General features: G+C 37.3%; 1 protein-coding gene across 38 annotated transcripts in view; it reads left to right on the top strand.

Annotated features, from left to right (window-relative positions):
• The window catches only part of LOC149525630 (uncharacterized), a 484,863-nt gene that overhangs the window by 152,953 nt on the left and 319,372 nt on the right, over window positions 1-12,538 (top strand). For 27 of the 38 annotated variants that reach the window (XR_016347252.1, XR_016347244.1, XR_016347245.1 and 24 more), the window contains one exon: window positions 3,281-3,347. The gene's annotated coding sequence lies outside the window, so the exon portion shown is untranslated. Of the gene's footprint in view, window positions 1-2,423; window positions 2,577-2,602; window positions 2,721-3,280; window positions 3,348-12,538 lie in introns of those variants that run through there. The other 11 variants (XM_089770351.1, XM_089770363.1, XM_089770359.1 and 8 more) reach the window with 7 other exon arrangements.

The raw sequence follows: 12,538 nt of genomic DNA on the forward strand, positions 1-12,538 counted from the left end.
GCTTTGGTTCTTTAGGGACCTTTAACAACAATATAATATAGATAGTAAATAATAATAAAGTGAAATCTGGCTTCCACTTTTGAGCTGTGTTTTTTTGTTGGCTCACCTGAGGCACTGTTGCTCCATGCTGTACTTGAAGATGTGTGCACATATATACATGGTCTCCCCAAGGGGCTGTCTGGGTTTCAGTTATAATTCAGTGGTATTCTCAAAGAAACCAAAATTGGAGGCTCCTGCACTTTTGATTGGACTCTCTGGTTAGTCTGTGTACTCAGGATTGGTAGATACAGATGGACAGAATTTTCAGTATGGATTTCTCATGCCTTCTGACTGACTGAAGCTTCATTTGGATTCTTAGGAGCAAACTCTGCATCTTTACTGGGAATGCAGAAATGCCCTCTTGTTGCAGAACTGGTTTGGTTCTACTGTGTATTATGGAGTGGGAGGAAGTGAAGGAGGTGGTAAAATTTGGGGAAATTACATGCAGAGTTTTGGAGTAAACCTCATGGACACTTCCTTTGTGTTGAAAAATTGTCAGGAATAGAAGATGTGCCAATTTATGGCTCCTTTTGGTTCTTGCATCATGGATAGGGGGCCATTTGGATTGCAGAAGCTATTACAATTGGGTTGGAGCAACTCTTATGAAATAGCTCTGTTGCCATTTAGTGGGAGGATTCTTCTCCTCTCATTTTCCTGTGGCAGGGTTCCTCCATTTTCAGCCAGGTTAATAAGGCTGACAGAATGTGTTAGTTTCCAATATTTTAAATGAATGGATTTTTGTGCATTGTTATCCTTATATAATTTCCACAGTGATAAACACCAAGGTTTGCTACCAGGGTTTGCTACCATGAGAACTTACAGCTAGAGATGAGAATTTACTTTGTAACTCATGTCATTTAATAATTTGTTGTTGCATGACAAATCTGAGTAATGAAAACCTCCAACTGAATAAACTCCCTCTCACTGCTTGCAAAGCAGTAATAACTTTCCTTACAGCAGCACTTCATAGGTGGATCTTTCAGTCAGTTACATTACAAACAATGAATCACGTAATGTTAAGATTTGGAGTAATCCTCTAAAATAACCATTGAGTTTGTGGGAAAGTAATATTAACTTTTTTAGGGTTTAATAAACTCTACAGGGAAGACAACTTTATTGTGGTGTTTATTCTTCTTTTGTTGTAATTTCTTTGTAATCATAGGCTACGTCTACACTGGCGCGTTCTTACGCAAAAACTCTTTTGCGGAAGAGTTCTTCTGCAAAAACTCTTCCAGAAGAGAGTGTCTACACTGGCGTGTGCTTTTGCGCAACAGATGTGCTTTTGCGCAAGAGCATCCATGCCAGTGTAGCTGCTCTCTTGCACAAGAAAGCTCTGATGGCCATTTTAACCATAGGGCTTTCTTGTGCAAGAAATTCATGTTGCCTGTCTACACTGGCCTCTTGCGCAAGAACAGTTGCGCAAAAGGGCTTATTCCTGAGTGGGAGTGTCAGAGTTCTGGCGCAAGAAGCCCTGATTTCATACACGTCAGTTTACTTGCAGAAGAACGTCAGTTTACTTGCACAAGAACATGCGGCCAGTGTAGACAGGCAGCAAGTTTTTGTGCAAGAGCGACTGCTTTTGCGCAAGATCCCGCCAGTGTAGACACAGCCATAGTGACATTTCCTATTCTTAATATGCAATAGTGGCACAGTTGTAAGATTCCTTAAAGTAAAATGCTACTGGGGATAACATTTCAGTGACATTTTTCTTCGTTGCCTTCGTGTGTGAATATCTGGTACTTTTAAACAGAAATATTATTAATAACTTTGATTACATGAGGTCATCACCATTATTTGTGTGGCTCATGGCTTACACAGTATACAAATATTGTAACTATTTAAATAATCACAACAAATATGCAATATTTTGTCATGACAACATTCTTAAGGTGTAGGCCCTTAATTAAAAGCTAGTTAGTAACAAAACTAGTTTCCTATTTGCATTACCACTTTAAAATGAATTTTTTGTTATGGAATGGCTTTACCTCCCATTTTATTTATTTACTTTACAGATCACAGAATAACTTCTCTTGCTAAGTTTGTCATAAAATGATGCAATTATATATAAGCCTCCTGGTAAAATGTGTGCTTTGAGAAGTTCAAACAAAAGCCTTCATTTAAATTAGTGCTTTAAAACTCCATGATTCAAATGATCTGAAAAAGCAATTCATTTTAATATGATAAAATTATCATTATTAAATGCTGTATTTTTGTGTGCAAGCATTTTTAGAGGCATACTTTTTCAGAGTCATGAAAAATCATGTTGAACTCTGGATACAGTCTGTTGATGTTCAAAATATTTGACCTGGAAGTGTAACAGTACCTCATTGGTTGGCCATAGAACACGGAAAATGAGGTTCATACTGTACTGTACGTGAGCAGTACGACAGGGAGACTAGACTGTCTGTTTTGTAGACTAAAACAGCTGCCAGCAGATGGCAGCAGAATGGAAAACTAGTCACATAAAATAAGACTGTGGACAAAAGAATTCAGATTTCTAACAGCCTAGTTTCACTAGCTGTTTTTGACTATGCAAGGTAAGTTAGGGTTTAATTGAAAAGGGAAAATGTTCCGGGCATGCTAACTTCTCATGTTCAGCCCATATCATATATCCTTGAGCTCCAAAGAACTGAACTGTATCTCTGTGAATACAAGATTTCTGATGAGACTTTTAACAAAAGGTTAATTTCTGAATATGTTTGCACTACTTTTTCCATAAAACTTCTGACCTTTCACTGCTCATATAATGTGCAGAAATGATTGATTCCCAAAAAGCAAGTTCATTATACTGAAGAAACTATCCCAAGTTATTTAAAAATGGGTTTTGATCTTAACTCTACTTTGGAAAAAATATATTAATGTAATGCTTCTGTAAGTAAATACCTAAAGCAGAATAGCAATTAACCCTCAAGTTTTGTTAGCTATAAATAACTGTATAGGTTGTGAAAGTGGAACCCCAAAAGAGGAACAACAAAAAGTGAATCAGATTAATTTCATCCCCTGATCTAAAATCTACTTGAGTAATGAGCACTTTTGGAATAATGCACAATATTGATCACTTTTATGTTGTGCTGTATTAGGAGTTTTAAAGAAGACAAAGCACTGCCATCAGTATTTGCCTTTTTTGTTTAAATGTGCATGTATTCGTACAAACTCAATTATTCAGATTGCATTTGTAATTTAGAATGTGTGAGTCATCCTTTCATGCATTCGAAACTAATAGTTTATATTTTTTAAACAGGATTGAGGCACAGAAGAAAATTTCCACATGACTCTCCAGACCCTCGTCCTTAGCAAAAATATGAAAGGTAAGGAAGATATCTTATTACACCTAATTGTTCCTTGTGAACACCGTCTTTTTTCTAGAAACAAGGGACATGTACTAAAATTAAAGGAACTCTTCCAAAGGTAAACAAGTGGATTTGGATTTTTTTTTAATCTTCAAAGTAAGCATTATGGTGATTTTTTCCATGGAGATCGGTGTAAAGAACACATAAGTAAAGGAATTATATTGATTAGTTAACTGTAACATGGTCATCTTTCCAAATGTAGCTCAGAATAGGATTCAGGGGCGGGGGAGGGAAAGGAGGAGGGATATATATCTATATATTTATATATTTATATAGATAGATATAGGTATAGATAGATAGATACACACACATACATACCAAGCCCTCTGTTCTATTTAGTACATACAGAAGATGAACATAAAATCTTAACTCATGTATTGTGTCCGTCTTATTAGATTGTGAGAGTGCAGTTTTTATAACTTCTTGTGTACACTGTCTTTTCTAAAGATTTTTCTTTTGGGCTGTTTTAATGACGGAGAACATATTTTTTCCATAACTTTATTCTAAAAGCATAGTGTAGATTTGCTTTATTTTAGCTGATCCTAAATTCAGTTTTAACAAGTTATTAGCCTACATTGCTTCATAAAGATTCTGTTGTTTAAAGTACTTGAAAGAAGGAACATCGCTTGGTAATCAAAAACAGAATCTGCAATTGGACTGCCGTCTTAGACGTGGAAAGTGAAACAATGAGGGCCTGCTCTTTCAACAGTACAGTAAGCAGTGCACAGTGACTATCAGGCTGCAGGCTGCTTGCCACACTGCAGAGTGGCAAAAATATACTTACCATTAACCATGTGGCATTTGCACATATTCAGATTTCTTTCCCTTGAGCATTTTTCTATTGATAATTTGAAATACTGCATATTAATATATTAATCATGTGAACCTGGCACTTTTCAAATCTAGAAGTAGAGAACCAAGTAGCGGAAGTTAAGAAATTCCATCGACCCAGTTAAATATAATTACAGAGGTTAGAATTGGGGCCAGGATGTTTGAGTTCTACATGTAATGTTTCACTGCTTAGCCTCTTCAAAATGGCATTACCTCATCTTGAATTCATTCAGGAAAAGAGTTGCAAATCCCACAAGAACAAATCTGAGTTATCCAAGGTCATTGCATGAACAGGACATGAACAAGTGTTTTTTACATTTTCAATTGCAAATATACCTTTTCTCAAGTGATGTAATACTTTATTCTTCATTTCACATATTAATTTGATTTTGGATGAAAGTATGTTCGGCTTGATTACTTTTTTGGATAGTCTTTCCTTTATATGTTTGATATGTCAGGTGCAAGTAAGTCTGTTTTGGGGCTTGGGGAGGCGGGAAACAGCCAATATGCTGAGGTGCTTTGTAAAATAATGGCTTTATGTGAGCAAATGACATCAATTGGAACAAATTACATACTGCTTGCAGTGATGTAATCCAGAAAGTTTGAATTGCTTTTAAGGCTTTCAGCCTGAATTAATTATTTTTCTTTGTGGTCCTCACCAGTAATCAGATTTTATATTGTAAGCACCATGCTTAGTCTTTGTTTATTTCTACATTTGAGAATTGCTACCAATAGCAAGCAGATAGGAAAAATGAACATATTTTATTTAAAAAGTTAGCAATTCAGAAATATTTTGGATTTGTAAAATATTTTTCATTTGTTTATTTTGGGGGGGTTGGATGTTTTTGAAATGCTTGTAAGTAGAGACTACAAGTAAGGTATGGCTTTGGACAATTTAAGATAGCTTTTTATTAATCTTACTAATTTTGAGGCACAGATATTAATGTAACCTCAGAAGACAGTGAAGATACCAGGTTTTGTATAATAATAGAGGAAAATGTACAAATAGAGATTTTAATTACATGCAACAGATGGCAAAATATAATTTGATATATAAACATGAAATGAAAAGTAAGTAGAAATAGGAACAAGGTTGGACCTTCTGAGTCAGATACATATTTTTCACACTAAGATGTTGATTGCTACTTTTATCATTGTGGTCAAGATGTCATATTAGACTAGGATTATTGTTCAATAATAGTAATTGTAACTAGAATTATAAATAGAATTTTACTATTATCCAAAAAAATTCTAATGTTATAGTGTACTCTTTACTTAGTATTTGTATTTTAATATCAGTCCTAAATTGCTGCTACAGCATGTGATCTAAGTTGTAGTTGTACAACAATAACTTTTTCCACACAAAAGACTGTTGAATACCACCATTAAAACCTTGATGGTGTCATCATAGAGCAGTCATACAACCTTTCTGTCAGGCATAATATTATAATAAAATAGTCCATATATAGATTGGCATGATCAAACTTTTAAATTAGATTTGTGAAGGCTTTTGTTACCTTTATTCACTTTTTGTGTGGCACTTTGCTTTATGAAGATTCCCATTGACTTGGGGGGGGGGAACATTCTGAGGGATTGTATTAACATGAACAAGGTTACCAGGATCCAGCCCACAGAAAGTATTTATAGCTTCAGAAGACATTAGGCATTTTTTAAAAAGTTTAGCAATGAAAGTGATCATAATTCTATTGGTAATTAATCTTAATTACTGTGGTCAGATTTCTGATTTTATGTGCTGTGTAACAGTTGAGGGCACAGCTTTTATATTTTTAATGTAATAGTCATTGACTGGTTGTCTTAATATGTAGAAAATGGGAAGTTGACACTTTTTTCTATAAAATGTGTTTATAATAGGTGTCCCATGACTCATTTACTTTTATTTTATATTGCCAGTAGCCTTTTACTCTCCTAAATGGCCTTAAATTTTCATTATTTTCAATAAGACTGATGTGGGTTTGTTTTGATTTTTGTTGTGGCTTAATTTTTTGTGTGTTTAATAACACATGTTTGAAAAGCTTTTGTTTAAAGTAAAGACACGAATTGCATTACTAGTTTTATAGTTACTATTGTTAAAAGTACTCTTTTTGGATTTATTCAAACAGAAATACTTTTGGGGATGTTTTTCATCATTATTGGTCTCAAAGATGTTTCTCTTAAGCAATTTTTTCCCAAGCTCTTAAAAGAAACCTTTTAATTATTTTCTTTTTCCAAATATTTAGACATCTGTAGAAATGCAAAAGTACAAGGCTGATGGATTAAACATTTTATATAATTTAATTTAGCTAGCCAGTAAAATACCTCTATTAGTGCAGAAGTTAAGGCAATCTAATAGCAGACAAACGATAGAAAAACTGTTACATACTTCTTACTAGAACAAGAACTGCCATGTAGGCAGTAGAGGAATTAGCACAGGGAGAAACAAAAGAACGTAATCTTTAAAAGAAAAAATGTCTAAGGGTTGGATACTGCAGGTGAATCTGTGCCAGCAGACCACCCTGCCCACATGGATCCAGGGTTCAGCCCTAATTTTTTCTTTGTAATTATGGGTCTCAATTGCTTATATGGTGTGATTATCTGGAATGTGAAACAAAAAAGGTAATGGTTCAAAATGTCTGATTGAACTGAAACTCTGTGCCCATTGCTATTTACATCCACATCCATAAATAAAATATGTAGGTTATTAATTGTACCTTTGGCTGCTTTATCTGCCTGTTAGTACATCTTTAGACTTATACTAATATTTTAACTTCAAGAAATCCTGCCACAGATCTTTTCTCCTTGACCAATGACCACTTTTGTGTGTGTGTATGTATATATAGAGATATAGATCTATCTATATCTTTATATCATAGATTTAAAGTCTATATATCATAGATTCAAAGATAGTACTGCCCTTTGATTGCTAGAAATGAGAGCTTTATACCATAGTGAAGAGAAGCTTCTCAGCTTCCCATTGAAACTCTTAGCAGATTTTAGCTTAGCAGGGTTCCAAGGTGTTAAATTTAATTGTGTGTCATTTTCCAACATAAAATAAAAAAAATTATGGCTGTGTTAGTAGTATTTTTCATGTCTTAATTTTAATTTTTTCTTCTCTCTGAGCCATGCATGATTAGATTCACTGAGTAAAATTCGTTGCTGTCATGACAATAGAGAATTGGGCCTATGGCAGATGTACCTTGGTTTACAAAGTAAATGATAAAAAAATAAACTCAACAGATCAATTTAAAAAAAATTCCTGAAACACAATGGGCACATTTTAAAAGTTGTATGTTCAGCATCAGTTTTTTTCCACAAGTTATCCTTGCACAATTGGTGGTGAAAGAAATGGACTTGTCAGTCAATTCATACTGTTCCACTGGAATGCCATACCAAAGTTGCAGCACTATGCCTGTTTCATGAATATTCTCTAGCAAACTAAGCATATGCCTATAGATTAGCATATCCAAAGGACCCGAACACTTTCATCCTTCAGTGTTATGCTGTTTTCTGTTCTGTCTGGGGGGATATGATAGAGGTATATAAAATCATGAGTGGCGTGGAGAGGGTGAATAAAGAAAAGTTATTTATTTGTTTTCCATAATATAAGAACTAGAGGACACCAAATGACACCTAATTAATGGGTAGCAGGTTTAAAACTAATAAAAGAAAGTTCTTCTTCACACAGTGCACAGTCAACCTGTGGAACTCCTTGCCAGAGGAGGCTGTGAAGGCTAGGACTATAACAGAGTTTAAAAAACTAGAATAAATTCATGAAGGTTAGGTCTATAAAAGGCTATTAGCCAGGGAGTAAGGAATGGTGCCCCTGGCTTCTATTTGTCAAGGCTGAAGAAGGATGGCAGGAGACAAATTGCTTGATCATTGTCTTCGATCCAACCCTCTGGGGCACCTGGCACTGGCCACTGTCGAGGGACAGAATACTGGGCTAGATGGACCTTTGGTCTGACCCAATATGGCCATTCTTACATTCTTATGTTCTTATGTCCCAATATATTGCTCTGCTTCCCCCCTCCCCCTTTTTTTCTGGGGTGTGTTGCAGGGAGGTGCATGAAGGAGATAGATTACTGTTATTCCTTAACACAGGACATCCAGTTGCTGCCTGACTTTCATGGGCTTCCATAGTTTCTAATTATAGCTAGTTCTAGATGATATTTTAAAGTCCATTAAATATGCAGGCATTGCACTTTTTATTGTTGAGAGAAACCAAATGTCTTTTGGGTTTCCCTTATGTGCATCAAAGCAACTGTTTCTCTTTTGAGTGTCATATGCATGGAACAACTCAAGACGTGCTTATGATCTTTGGAGACACCTTGCTTGGGGCTGTCTGGTTCTTTTTTGTCTGCAGTTGCTCCATTTTGAATAGCGCTCTCCTATTTTTCCCAAATCCTTCTCCCATCTTGAGTCACGTTTGTTTTTGTATCCTCTAACTTCCATTCAAATGTATTCTGCTATTTTGGCAACACTCTTCCAAACTTCCTTCATCTCTTCTCCTTCTTTGTTCTTTCAGCCAAGCTAACACTAGGTTAGCATATGCTATATGGTTACTCTCTGGTTTGTTGCAAGAAATTACAGTTCTCCTTTGAGTCATGTTTTTATGGGTGCTTCAGTGTAGGTGTAGCAGCACTTCCTGTGCCTGGGATTTCAGAGATCTGTTTGTTGGACCACACATGCACTCTTTCCCATTTTGCACAGTGAATGGTGTCTATACAGTGCTGTGCAGCCCAACAGTCCTCAGTTCTATCACAACTGCCATTGGTCTGGGGTGGAATCTAGAGCAGAGCCCTTCTACCTCCTTATCCCATAGAGATTTTAATTCATTCACCTTTCACTGGTAGCAATTAGCCCTTTCCATTAATATTTCTCCTCTCCAAAAAATATTTTAGCTACTCTTCCCTCCTTGTTATTCCTGGTTTCCCATACTCCCCAATAGGGTGCTTTCTCCTGGGCTCCTTTGGATTCAAGAGGTGTCTCTTTTATCATGAGGCCTTTCCTGAGAATGATGATCAATCATAGTTCAGCCACTGCCTCATTGAGGGTCATGTCACACAGAAGTGCATCCACTTTATCAGTTTGATGACATAGGGCCAAAAAGGCCATGGTCTCAATCTGAAAATTCTTTTCATGGCCACACTCTTTATGGCCACATTTAGTAGCTGGAAAATGATATCGCTCCAGTGTAGTTAGCACCCTGAGCTCAGTCATTAGCTGATCTCTGTTCGCCACAGACATCCAGAATGAAATCCTCTCAGCTGGGATGAAATGGGCCACTACATTACCCTCCAAGGGTGTTAAGTCACCAATAATGAAACTCCATTTTGAAACATCTCTCAAACAAGAAGCAAAAGTCCCTCAACTTGTGCAATGAGTGATCATGTGGCACTTTAGAGACTAACCAAAATATATAGAATCATGAGCTTTTGTGGGCAAGACCTACTTCATCAGATGAATTGGAGTGGAAATAACAGAAACCAAAAGTTATATATAACATTAGAAGAAATAACTGTCAATTGTAGGACCCATATTAATGAGGCTAATTAAGTGAGCTGAATGTGTCCCAAAGATAGCTTTCTCCATGGAAATGCAGATGTTAATGGCAGGAGAAATTGGCTTTGTAATGTCCTAATCGGTTAATGTCTTTGTTTAGGCCCAGGGTAATGGTGTCAAATCTGTAGATAAATTCCAATTCTGCAGACTCTCTCTGTAACTAGCTAGTGAAATTCCTTTGTAAAAGAATGGCTACTTTTAAATCCATGATTGAGTTACCAGGCAGGCTAACATGTTCCCCTACAGGTTTCTGTGTGTTAACATTTCTGATGTCTGATTTGTGTCCATTTATCCTTTGTCGTAGAGATTGTCCAATATACATAGCAGAGGGGCTTTGATGGCATATATCACATTAAAGGATGTGCAGTTGTATGAGCCTCTGATGTTGTGGCTTATGTGGTTAAGTCCTGTGATGATGTCGCTTATAGAGATGTGTGGACAGAGTTGTCACAGGTTTGTTGCAAGAGTAGGTCCTGGGCGAGGGTGTCTGAGGTGTGATGTGTGGTAGCTGGAATGGATTTGCTTCAGGTTGGGAGGTTCTTTGTAGGTGAGGATCGGTCTGTCTCCCAAAGCCTGTGAGAATGAGGGATTATTTTCCTGGATAGGTTGTAGATTGTCAATGATGCACTGGAGGGGTTTATGCTGGGGGCTATAGGTGATGACAAGTGGTGTTCTGTTATTTGCCTTGTTGGGCTTGTCTTGAAATAGTTGACTTCAAGGTACTTGTCTGGCTCTACCAATCTGTTTCCTCACTTTCCCAGATAGGTATTTAAGTTTTAAGAGTGCTAAATAAAGATCTTGTAGGTATTTGTCTCTGTCTATGAGATTGGAGCAAATACAGTTGTATCTTAGGGCTTGGCTGTAGATAACTGATCATGTGATGTGTCTTGGTTGGATGCTAGAAGCATGTAGGTAAGAATAGCGGTCAGTAGGCTTCTGATATAGGATGGTGTTTATTTGCACTGTAGTGTCAAGGAAGTGGATCTCTTGTATGAACTGGTTCAGTCTGAGTTTGATAGTGGGTAGAAAATATTGAAATCTCTATGGAATTCTTCAAGGGTCTCCTTCCTGTGGGTCCATATAATGAAGATGTCATCAAGGTAGCATAAGTAGAGGAAGGATGCTAGGAGACAAGAGCTGAGGAAATGTTGTTCCATGTCAGCCATAAAAATGTTGGCATATTGTAGGGCCATGCAGGTACACATAGTAGTGTCAGAGACATGAAAGTATAAATTTCTCCAAACTGGGAATAGTTGTGGGGGAGGACAAAGTCACAAAGCTCAACCACCGGGTATGCTGTGACATCATTGGGGATCGTGTTCCTGACAGCTTGTAGTCCATCCTCATGTGGAATGTTGGTATAAAGAGTTTCTACACCCAGGGTGGCCAGGATGATGTTTTCAGAAAGAACACTGATGCGCCTTAGTTTCCTCAGGAAGTCAGTGGTATAGTAACTGAGGTTCTTGGAGATGTGTCCTTATAGATGCTCTACTACATACTCTCCTCCCCTCCTCTTCAGAGATCATATATAAATTGGTAAAGAAGGAACTGAGCACGGTTGGACTATACAGCACTATATATGTGTCACTCATGGTGTGAGAGGTGGAACAGTTAAGCACCCATAGGAACACACATCTAAGAACCTCAGTTTATGCACAGGATGAGTAACCTTCTCTTTTGTGTATTCAAACCCATACAAGTGTGCACACTATCTTTTTCTGTCAAGTATACCATGGGAGCTTGGCTCAGGGCTTTAGGAAATCACTCAATTCTAAAGGATAAAATACTCATTAGCTGCCTTCTAAGTGAAAGTTCAAAGAACTAGGGTCTGATTTCCCCCCAACCAAAAATAGCTTCCTTCCTAATGGAGCATGTTCCGTACTTCTCTTGCTCCCTTTCCAATACTCTACTGACCGATAGTGTGTGGGGAAATCATTGGAAATGCAGGATCATGATCATGGCAATTTAGTCATTGTATGTATTCGACATGTGCAGAACATTTAATAACTATGTACTTCTTTGGGATTTAATGTTATCTCATTCATGAATAGAGGTGTTGGTCTAAAGTTAGCAGTATTATTTGCTGCATTTGATTTGGGATTGTCAAAGCAGAGGACTTCATTTCTTCTTCTTAACCTATAGTATAGAACATAAAAACACATTCCCCACCACCACCAGCACACATACAGAAAAAAAAAATTAGGGAAAGGGACGTAATGTACCAAATAAACTTGTATTATAGGTAGGCTACTATTTACTTGTATATCAATACCCAGTTGGAGATCCACACATAAAATAGTTTTCTTTGCTTCGAAGTATGTGCTGTTCTTTGTTGAGGCTTGTAAACCTCCATTTAATCACACCTGATTACTCTGCGATCTCTCTAGAAGATTGCCTTTGTATTTATGTTTCCCTCAAAATGATCCTTTTGGGAGGCAGCATGGCCTTTGTGGAGAGGGCACTGAGCTGAGCATTGGGAGACCTGGATTCTATATTGTTGGCTCCGCCACTGACAAGAGACAGTGGATGATCTTGGAGAAGGCACTTCACATTTCAGCACCTCTGTTTGCCCTTCTATAAAATGGGGGTAATACAGTTTGTACCTCTGACTGTCTGGTCTGGCAATATCTGTAGTTCAGAAGGACCATAGATGTACCAGGACCAGAGAGTCCTGGTGGAGGGCTAGTGGTTGGGCTTCATGCAGCTGGGCTGCCAGGCACGATCCTGCTAGGCTATCCTGTGGAGCTGTAGCACGGTGC

This window comes from Pelodiscus sinensis, chromosome 1, assembly GCF_052426305.1.
Source record: "Pelodiscus sinensis isolate ZL-2025 chromosome 1, ASM5242630v1, whole genome shotgun sequence".
In the NCBI taxonomy this organism is placed as follows: domain Eukaryota; kingdom Metazoa; phylum Chordata; order Testudines; family Trionychidae; genus Pelodiscus; species Pelodiscus sinensis.